We start from the raw sequence: 12,733 nt of genomic DNA, 5'->3' as shown, positions 1-12,733 counted from the left end.
ATAAAGCATAGGTTAAAACAACATAAATACAATTTAATAAAGCATAGGATAAAACAACATAAATACAATTTAATAAAGCATAGGATAAAACAACATAAATACAATTTAATAAAGCATAGGTTAAAACAACATAAATACAATTTAATAAAGCATAGGATAAAACAACATAAATTCAATTTAATAAAGCATAGGATAAAACAACATAAATACAATTTAATAAAGCACAGGATAAAACAACATAAATAAAATTTAATAAAGCATAGGATAAGACAAGATAAATAAAATTTAATAAAGCATAGGATAAAACAACATAAATACAATTTAATAAAGCATAGGATAAAACAACATAAATACAATTTAATAAAGCATAGGATAAAACAACATAAATACAATTTAATGAAACATAGGATAAACAACATAAATACAATTTAATAAAGCATAGGATAAACAACATAAATACAATTTAATAAAGCATAGGCTAAAACTACATAAATACAATTTAATAAAGCTTAGGATAAAACAAATTAAATACAATATAATAAAGCATAGGATAAAACAACATAAATAAAATTTAATAAAGCATAGGATAAAACAAGATAAATAAAATTTAATAAAGCATAGGATAAAACAACATAAATACAATTTAAAAAAGCATAGGATAAAACAACATAATTAAAATTTAATAAAGCATAGGATAAAACAACATAAATACAATTTAATAAAGCATAGGATAAAAAAACATAAATACAATTTAATAAAGCATAGGTTAAAACAACATAAATAAAATTTAATAAAGCATAGGATAAAACAACATAAATACAATTTAATAAAGCATAGGATAAAACAACATAAATACAATTTAATAAAGCATAGGATAAAACAACATAAATACAATTTAATGAAACATAGGATAAACAACATAAATACAATTTAATAAAGCATAGGATAAACAACATAAATACAATTTAATAAAGCATAGGCTAAAACTACATAAATACAATTTAATAAAGCTTAGGATAAAACAAATTAAATACAATATAATAAAGCATAGGATAAAACAACATAAATTCAATTTAATAAAGCATAGGACAAAACAACATAAATACAATTTAATAAAGCATAGGATAAAACAACATAAATACAATTTAATGAAACATAGGATAAACAACATAAATACAATTTAATAAAGCATAGGATAAAACAACATAAATACAATTTAATAAAGCATAGGATAAAACAACATAAATACAATTTAATAAAGCATAGTTTAAAACAACATAAATACAATTTAATAAAGCATAGGATAGGACAACATAAATCAAATTTAATAAAGCATAGGTTAAAACAACATAAATACAATTTAATAAAGCATAGGACAAAACAACATAAATACAATTTAATAAAGCATAGTTTAAAACAACATAAATACAATTTAATAAAGCATAGGATAAAACAACATAAATACAATTTAATAAAGCATAGGATAAAACAACATAAATACAATTGAATAAAGCATAGGATAAAACAACATAAATACAATTTAATAAAGCATAGGTTAAAACAACATAAATTCAATTTAATAAAGCATAGGTTAAAACAACATAAATACAATTTAATAAAGCATAGGATAAAACAACATAAATTCAATTTAATAAAGCATAGGATAAAACAACATAAATACAATTTAATAAAGCACAGGATAAAACAACATAAATAAAATTTAATAAAGCATAGGATAAAACAAGATAAATAAAATTTAATAAAGCATAGGATAAAACAACATAAATACAATTTAAAAAAGCATAGGATAAAACAACATAAATAAAATTTAATAAAGCATAGGATAAAACAACATAAATACAATTTAATAAAGCATAGGATAAAACAACATAAATACAATTTAATAAAGCATAGGTTAAAACAACATAAATACAATTTAATAAAGCATAGGATAAAACAACATGAATACAATTTAATAAAGCATAGGTTAAAACAACATAAATACAATTTAATAAAGCATAGGTTAAAACAACATAAATACAATTTAATAAAGCATAGGATAAAACAACATAAATTCAATTTAATAAAGCATAGGATAAAACAACATAAATACAATTTAATAAAGCACAGGATAAAACAACATAAATAAAATTTAATAAAGCATAGGATAAAACAAGATAAATAAAATTTAATAAAGCATAGGATAAAACAACATAAATACAATTTAAAAAAGCATAGGATAAAACAACATAATTAAAATTTAATAAAGCATAGGATAAAACAACATAAATACAATTTAATAAAGCATAGGATAAAAAAACATAAATACAATTTAATAAAGCATAGGTTAAAACAACATAAATACAATTTAATAAAGCATAGGATAAAACAACATAAATACAATTTAATAAAGCATAGGATAAAACAACATAAATACAATTTAATAAAGCATAGGTTAAAACAACATAAATACAATTTAATAAAGCATAGGATAAAACAACATAAATTCAATTTAATAAAGCATAGGATAAAACAACATAAATACAATTTAATAAAGCACAGGATAAAACAACATAAATAAAATTTAATAAAGCATAGGATAAGACAAGATAAATAAAATTTAATAAAGCATAGGATAAAACAACATAAATACAATTTAATAAAGCATAGGATAAAACAACATAAATACAATTTAATAAAGCATAGGATAAAACAACATAAATACAATTTAATGAAACATAGGATAAACAACATAAATACAATTTAATAAAGCATAGGATAAACAACATAAATACAATTTAATAAAGCATAGGCTAAAACTACATAAATACAATTTAATAAAGCTTAGGATAAAACAAATTAAATACAATATAATAAAGCATAGGATAAAACAACATAAATAAAATTTAATAAAGCATAGGATAAAACAAGATAAATAAAATTTAATAAAGCATAGGATAAAACAACATAAATACAATTTAAAAAAGCATAGGATAAAACAACATAATTAAAATTTAATAAAGCATAGGATAAAACAACATAAATACAATTTAATAAAGCATAGGATAAAAAAACATAAATACAATTTAATAAAGCATAGGTTAAAACAACATAAATAAAATTTAATAAAGCATAGGATAAAACAACATAAATACAATTTAATAAAGCATAGGATAAAACAACATAAATACAATTTAATAAAGCATAGGATAAAACAACATAAATACAATTTAATGAAACATAGGATAAACAACATAAATACAATTTAATAAAGCATAGGATAAACAACATAAATACAATTTAATAAAGCATAGGCTAAAACTACATAAATACAATTTAATAAAGCTTAGGATAAAACAAATTAAATACAATATAATAAAGCATAGGATAAAACAACATAAATTCAATTTAATAAAGCATAGGACAAAACAACATAAATACAATTTAATAAAGCATAGGATAAAACAACATAAATACAATTTAATGAAACATAGGATAAACAACATAAATACAATTTAATAAAGCATAGGATAAAACAACATAAATACAATTTAATAAAGCATAGGATAAAACAACATAAATACAATTTAATAAAGCATAGTTTAAAACAACATAAATACAATTTAATAAAGCATAGGATAGGACAACATAAATCAAATTTAATAAAGCATAGGTTAAAACAACATAAATACAATTTAATAAAGCATAGGACAAAACAACATAAATACAATTTAATAAAGCATAGTTTAAAACAACATAAATACAATTTAATAAAGCATAGGATAAAACAACATAAATACAATTTAATAAAGCATAGGATAAAACAACATAAATACAATTGAATAAAGCATAGGATAAAACAACATAAATACAATTTAATAAAGCATAGGTTAAAACAACATAAATTCAATTTAATAAAGCATAGGTTAAAACAACATAAATACAATTTAATAAAGCATAGGATAAAACAACATAAATTCAATTTAATAAAGCATAGGATAAAACAACATAAATACAATTTAATAAAGCACAGGATAAAACAACATAAATAAAATTTAATAAAGCATAGGATAAAACAAGATAAATAAAATTTAATAAAGCATAGGATAAAACAACATAAATACAATTTAAAAAAGCATAGGATAAAACAACATAAATAAAATTTAATAAAGCATAGGATAAAACAACATAAATACAATTTAATAAAGCATAGGATAAAACAACATAAATACAATTTAATAAAGCATAGGTTAAAACAACATAAATACAATTTAATAAAGCATAGGATAAAACAACATAAATACAATTTAATAAAGCATAGGATAAAACAACATAAATACAATTTAATAAAGCATAGGTTAAAACAACATAAATACAATTTAATAAAGCATAGGATAAAACAACATAAATTCAATTTAATAAAGCATAGGATAAAACAACATAAATACAATTTAATAAAGCACAGGATAAAACAACATAAATAAAATTTAATAAAGCATAGGATAAGACAAGATAAATAAAATTTAATAAAGCATAGGATAAAACAACATAAATACAATTTAATAAAGCATAGGATAAAACAACATAAATACAATTTAATAAAGCATAGGATAAAACAACATAAATACAATTTAATAAAGCATAGGATAAAACAACATAAATACAATTTAATAAAGCATAGGTTAAAACAACATAAATACAATTTAATAAAGCATAGGATAAAACAACATAAATAAAATTTAATAAAGCATAGGATAAAACAACATAAATACAATTTAATAAAGCATAGGATAAAACAACATAAATACAATTTAATAAAGCATAGGATAAAACAACATAAATACAATTTAATAAAGCATAGGATAAAACAACATAAATACAATTTAATAAAGCATAGGTTAAAACAACATAAATACAATTTAATAAAGCATAGGATAAAACAACATAAATACAATTTAATAAAGCATAGGATAAAACAACATAAATACAATTTAATAAAGCATAGGATAAAACAACATAAATACAATTTAATAAAGCATAGGATAAAACAACATAAATACAATTTAATAAAGCATAGGATAAAACAACATAAATCAAATTTAATAAAGCATAGGTTAAAACAACATAAATACAATTTAATAAAGCATAGGACAAAACAACGTAAATACAATTTAATAAAGCATAGTTTAAAACAACATAAATACAATTTAATAAAGCATAGGATAGAACAACATAAATCAAATTTAATAAAGCATAGGTTAAAACAACATAAATACAATTTAATAAAGCATAGGACAAAACAACATGAATACAATTTAATTAAGCATAGGACAAAACAACATAAATACAATTTAATGAAACATAGGATAAACAACATAAATACAATTTAATAAAGCATAGGACAAAACAACATAAATACAATTTAATAAAGCATATGTTATAACAACATAAATACAATTTAATAAAGCATAAGATATAACAACATGAATATAATTTAGTAAAGCATAAGATAAAACAACATGAATACAATTTAATAAAGCATAGGTTAAAACAACATAAATACAATTTAAGAAAGCATAGGATAAAACTACATAAATACATTTTAATAAAGCATAGGATAAAACAACATAAATACAATTTAATAAAGCATAGGTTAAAACAACATAAATTCAATTTAATAAAGCATAGGATAAAACAACATCAATACAATTTAATAAAGCATAGGATAAAACAACATAAATACAATTTAATAAAGCATAGGATAAAACAACATAAATACAATTTAATAAAGCATAGGATAAAACAACATAAATACAATTTAATAAAGCATAGGTTAAAACAACATAAATACAATTTAATAAAGCATAGGATAAAACAACATAAATACAATTTAATAAAGCATAGGATAAAACAACATAAATACAATTTAATAAAGCATAGGATAAAACAACATAAATACAATTTAATAAAGCATAGGATAAAACAACATAAATACAATTTAATAAAGCATAGGATAAAACAACATAAATCAAATTTAATAAAGCATAGGTTAAAACAACATAAATACAATTTAATAAAGCATAGGACAAAACAACGTAAATACAATTTAATAAAGCATAGTTTAAAACAACATAAATACAATTTAATAAAGCATAGGATAGAACAACATAAATCAAATTTAATAAAGCATAGGTTAAAACAACATAAATACAATTTAATAAAGCATAGGACAAAACAACATGAATACAATTTAATTAAGCATAGGACAAAACAACATAAATACAATTTAATGAAACATAGGATAAACAACATAAATACAATTTAATAAAGCATAGGACAAAACAACATAAATACAATTTAATAAAGCATATGTTATAACAACATAAATACAATTTAATAAAGCATAAGATATAACAACATGAATATAATTTAGTAAAGCATAAGATAAAACAACATGAATACAATTTAATAAAGCATAGGTTAAAACAACATAAATACAATTTAAGAAAGCATAGGATAAAACTACATAAATACATTTTAATAAAGCATAGGATAAAACAACATAAATACAATTTAATAAAGCATAGGTTAAAACAACATAAATTCAATTTAATAAAGCATAGGATAAAACAACATCAATACAATTTAATAAAGCATAGGATAAAACAACATAAATACAATTTAATAAAGCATAGGATAAAACAACATAAATACAATTTAATAAAGCATAGGATAAAACAACATAAATAAAATTTAATAAAGCATAGGATAAAACAACATAAATTCAATTTAATAAAGCATAGGATAAAACAACATAAATACAATTTAATAAAGCATAGGATAAAACAACATAAATAAAATTTAATAAAGCATAGGATAAAACAACATAAATTCAATTTAATAAAGCATAGGATAAAACAACATAAATACAATTTAATAAAGCATAGGATAAAACAACATAAATACAATTTAATAAAGCATAGGATAAAACAACATAAATACAATTTAGTAAAGCATAGGTTAAAACAACATAAATACAATTTAATAAAGCATAGGATAAAACAACATAAATAAAATTTAATAAAGCATAGGATAAAACAACATAAATACAATTTAATAAAGCATAGGATAAAACAACATAAATACAATTTAATAAAGCATAGGATAAAACAACATAAATACAATTTAATAAAGCATAGGATAAAACAACATAAATACAATTTAATAAAGCACAGGATAAAACAACATAAATAAAATTTAATAAAGCATAGGATAAGACAAGATAAATAAAATTTAATAAAGCATAGGATAAAACAACATAAATACAATTTAATAAAGCATAGGATAAAACAACATAAATACAATTTAATAAAGCATAGGATAAAACAACATAAATACAATTTAATGAAACATAGGATAAACAACATAAATACAATTTAATAAAGCATAGGATAAACAACATAAATACAATTTAATAAAGCATAGGCTAAAACTACATAAATACAATTTAATAAAGCTTAGGATAAAACAAATTAAATACAATATAATAAAGCATAGGATAAAACAACATAAATAAAATTTAATAAAGCATAGGATAAAACAAGATAAATAAAATTTAATAAAGCATAGGATAAAACAACATAAATACAATTTAAAAAAGCATAGGATAAAACAACATAATTAAAATTTAATAAAGCATAGGATAAAACAACATAAATACAATTTAATAAAGCATAGGATAAAAAAACATAAATACAATTTAATAAAGCATAGGTTAAAACAACATAAATAAAATTTAATAAAGCATAGGATAAAACAACATAAATACAATTTAATAAAGCATAGGATAAAACAACATAAATACAATTTAATAAAGCATAGGATAAAACAACATAAATACAATTTAATGAAACATAGGATAAACAACATAAATACAATTTAATAAAGCATAGGATAAACAACATAAATGCAATTTAATAAAGCATAGGCTAAAACTACATAAATACAATTTAATAAAGCTTAGGATAAAACAAATTAAATACAATATAATAAAGCATAGGATAAAACAACATAAATTCAATTTAATAAAGCATAGGACAAAACAACATAAATACAATTTAATAAAGCATAGGATAAAACAACATAAATACAATTTAATGAAACATAGGATAAACAACATAAATACAATTTAATAAAGCATAGGATAAAACAACATAAATACAATTTAATAAAGCATAGGATAAAACAACATAAATACAATTTAATAAAGCATAGTTTAAAACAACATAAATACAATTTAATAAAGCATAGGATAGGACAACATAAATCAAATTTAATAAAGCATAGGTTAAAACAACATAAATACAATTTAATAAAGCATAGGACAAAACAACATAAATACAATTTAATAAAGCATAGTTTAAAACAACATAAATACAATTTAATAAAGCATAGGATAAAACAACATAAATACAATTTAATAAAGCATAGGATAAAACAACATAAATACAATTGAATAAAGCATAGGATAAAACAACATAAATACAATTTAATAAAGCATAGGTTAAAACAACATAAATTCAATTTAATAAAGCATAGGTTAAAACAACATAAATACAATTTAATAAAGCATAGGATAAAACAACATAAATTCAATTTAATAAAGCATAGGATAAAACAACATAAATACAATTTAATAAAGCACAGGATAAAACAACATAAATAAAATTTAATAAAGCATAGGATAAAACAAGATAAATAAAATTTAATAAAGCATAGGATAAAACAACATAAATACAATTTAAAAAAGCATAGGATAAAACAACATAAATAAAATTTAATAAAGCATAGGATAAAAGAACATAAATACAATTTAATAAAGCATAGGACAAAACAACATAAATACAATTTAATAAAGCATATGTTATAACAACATAAATACAATTTAATAAAGCATAAGATATAACAACATGAATATAATTTAGTAAAGCATAAGATAAAACAACATGAATACAATTTAATAAAGCATAGGTTAAAACAACATAAATACAATTTAAGAAAGCATAGGATAAAACTACATAAATACATTTTAATAAAGCATAGGATAAAACAACATAAATACAATTTAATAAAGCATAGGTTAAAACAACATAAATTCAATTTAATAAAGCATAGGATAAAACAACATCAATACAATTTAATAAAGCATAGGATAAAACAACATAAATACAATTTAATAAAGCATAGGATAAAACAACATAAATACAATTTAATAAAGCATAGGATAAAACAACATAAATAAAATTTAATAAAGCATAGGATAAAACAACATAAATTCAATTTAATAAAGCATAGGATAAAACAACATAAATACAATTTAATAAAGCATAGGATAAAACAACATAAATAAAATTTAATAAAGCATAGGATAAAACAACATAAATTCAATTTAATAAAGCATAGGATAAAACAACATAAATACAATTTAATAAAGCATAGGATAAAACAACATAAATACAATTTAATAAAGCATAGGACAAAACAACATAAATACAATTTAATAAAGCATATGTTATAACAACATAAATACAATTTAATAAAGCATAAGATATAACAACATGAATATAATTTAGTAAAGCATAAGATAAAACAACATGAATACAATTTAATAAAGCATAGGTTAAAACAACATAAATACAATTTAAGAAAGCATAGGATAAAACTACATAAATACATTTTAATAAAGCATAGGATAAAACAACATAAATACAATTTAATAAAGCATAGGTTAAAACAACATAAATTCAATTTAATAAAGCATAGGATAAAACAACATCAATACAATTTAATAAAGCATAGGATAAAACAACATAAATACAATTTAATAAAGCATAGGATAAAACAACATAAATACAATTTAATAAAGCATAGGATAAAACAACATAAATAAAATTTAATAAAGCATAGGATAAAACAACATAAATTCAATTTAATAAAGCATAGGATAAAACAACATAAATACAATTTAATAAAGCATAGGATAAAACAACATAAATAAAATTTAATAAAGCATAGGATAAAACAACATAAATTCAATTTAATAAAGCATAGGATAAAACAACATAAATACAATTTAATAAAGCATAGGATAAAACAACATAAATACAATTTAATAAAGCATAGGATAAAACAACATAAATACAATTTAGTAAAGCATAGGTTAAAACAACATAAATACAATTTAATAAAGCATAGGATAAAACAACATAAATAAAATTTAATAAAGCATAGGATAAAACAACATAAATACAATTTAATAAAGCATAGGATAAAACAACATAAATACAATTTAATAAAGCATAGGATAAAACAACATAAATACAATTTAATAAAGCATAGGATAAAACAACATAAATACAATTTAATAAAGCACAGGATAAAACAACATAAATAAAATTTAATAAAGCATAGGATAAGACAAGATAAATAAAATTTAATAAAGCATAGGATAAAACAACATAAATACAATTTAATAAAGCATAGGATAAAACAACATAAATACAATTTAATAAAGCATAGGATAAAACAACATAAATACAATTTAATGAAACATAGGATAAACAACATAAATACAATTTAATAAAGCATAGGATAAACAACATAAATACAATTTAATAAAGCATAGGCTAAAACTACATAAATACAATTTAATAAAGCTTAGGATAAAACAAATTAAATACAATATAATAAAGCATAGGATAAAACAACATAAATAAAATTTAATAAAGCATAGGATAAAACAAGATAAATAAAATTTAATAAAGCATAGGATAAAACAACATAAATACAATTTAAAAAAGCATAGGATAAAACAACATAATTAAAATTTAATAAAGCATAGGATAAAACAACATAAATACAATTTAATAAAGCATAGGATAAAAAAACATAAATACAATTTAATAAAGCATAGGTTAAAACAACATAAATAAAATTTAATAAAGCATAGGATAAAACAACATAAATACAATTTAATAAAGCATAGGATAAAACAACATAAATACAATTTAATAAAGCATAGGATAAAACAACATAAATACAATTTAATGAAACATAGGATAAACAACATAAATACAATTTAATAAAGCATAGGATAAACAACATAAATGCAATTTAATAAAGCATAGGCTAAAACTACATAAATACAATTTAATAAAGCTTAGGATAAAACAAATTAAATACAATATAATAAAGCATAGGATAAAACAACATAAATTCAATTTAATAAAGCATAGGACAAAACAACATAAATACAATTTAATAAAGCATAGGATAAAACAACATAAATACAATTTAATGAAACATAGGATAAACAACATAAATACAATTTAATAAAGCATAGGATAAAACAACATAAATACAATTTAATAAAGCATAGGATAAAACAACATAAATACAATTTAATAAAGCATAGTTTAAAACAACATAAATACAATTTAATAAAGCATAGGATAGGACAACATAAATCAAATTTAATAAAGCATAGGTTAAAACAACATAAATACAATTTAATAAAGCATAGGACAAAACAACATAAATACAATTTAATAAAGCATAGTTTAAAACAACATAAATACAATTTAATAAAGCATAGGATAAAACAACATAAATACAATTTAATAAAGCATAGGATAAAACAACATAAATACAATTGAATAAAGCATAGGATAAAACAACATAAATACAATTTAATAAAGCATAGGTTAAAACAACATAAATTCAATTTAATAAAGCATAGGTTAAAACAACATAAATACAATTTAATAAAGCATAGGATAAAACAACATAAATTCAATTTAATAAAGCATAGGATAAAACAACATAAATACAATTTAATAAAGCACAGGATAAAACAACATAAATAAAATTTAATAAAGCATAGGATAAAACAAGATAAATAAAATTTAATAAAGCATAGGATAAAACAACATAAATACAATTTAAAAAAGCATAGGATAAAACAACATAAATAAAATTTAATAAAGCATAGGATAAAAGAACATAAATACAATTTAATAAAGCATAGGATAAAACAACATAAATACAATTTAATAAAGCATAGGTTAAAACAACATAAATACAATTTAATAAAGCATAGGATAAAACAACATAAATACAATTTAATAAAGCATAGGATAAAACAACATAAATACAATTTAATAAAGCATAGGTTAAAACAACATAAATACAATTTAATAAAGCATAGGATAAAACAACATAAATTCAATTTAATAAAGCATAGGATAAAACAACATAAATACAATTTAATAAAGCACAGGATAAAACAACATAAATAAAATTTAATAAAGCATAGGATAAGACAAGATAAATAAAATTTAATAAAGCATAGGATAAAACAACATAAATACAATTTAATAAAGCATAGGATAAAACAACATAAATACAATTTAATAAAGCATAGGATAAAACAACATAAATACAATTTAATAAAGCATAGGATAAAACAACATAAATACAATTTAATAAAGCATAGGTTAAAACAACATAAATACAATTTAATAAAGCATAGGATAAAACAACATAAATAAAATTTAATAAAGCATAGGATAAAACAACATAAATACAATTTAATAAAGCATAGGATAAAACAACATAAATACAATTTAATAAAGCATAGGATAAAACAACATAAATACAATTTAATAAAGCATAG

This window comes from Phyllobates terribilis, unplaced genomic scaffold, assembly GCF_046119375.1.
Source record: "Phyllobates terribilis strain yellow unplaced genomic scaffold, ASM4611937v1 Scaffold_118__1_contigs__length_5260490, whole genome shotgun sequence".
In the NCBI taxonomy this organism is placed as follows: Eukaryota; Metazoa; Chordata; class Amphibia; order Anura; family Dendrobatidae; genus Phyllobates; species Phyllobates terribilis.
This window is presented reverse-complemented; position numbering follows the sequence as displayed.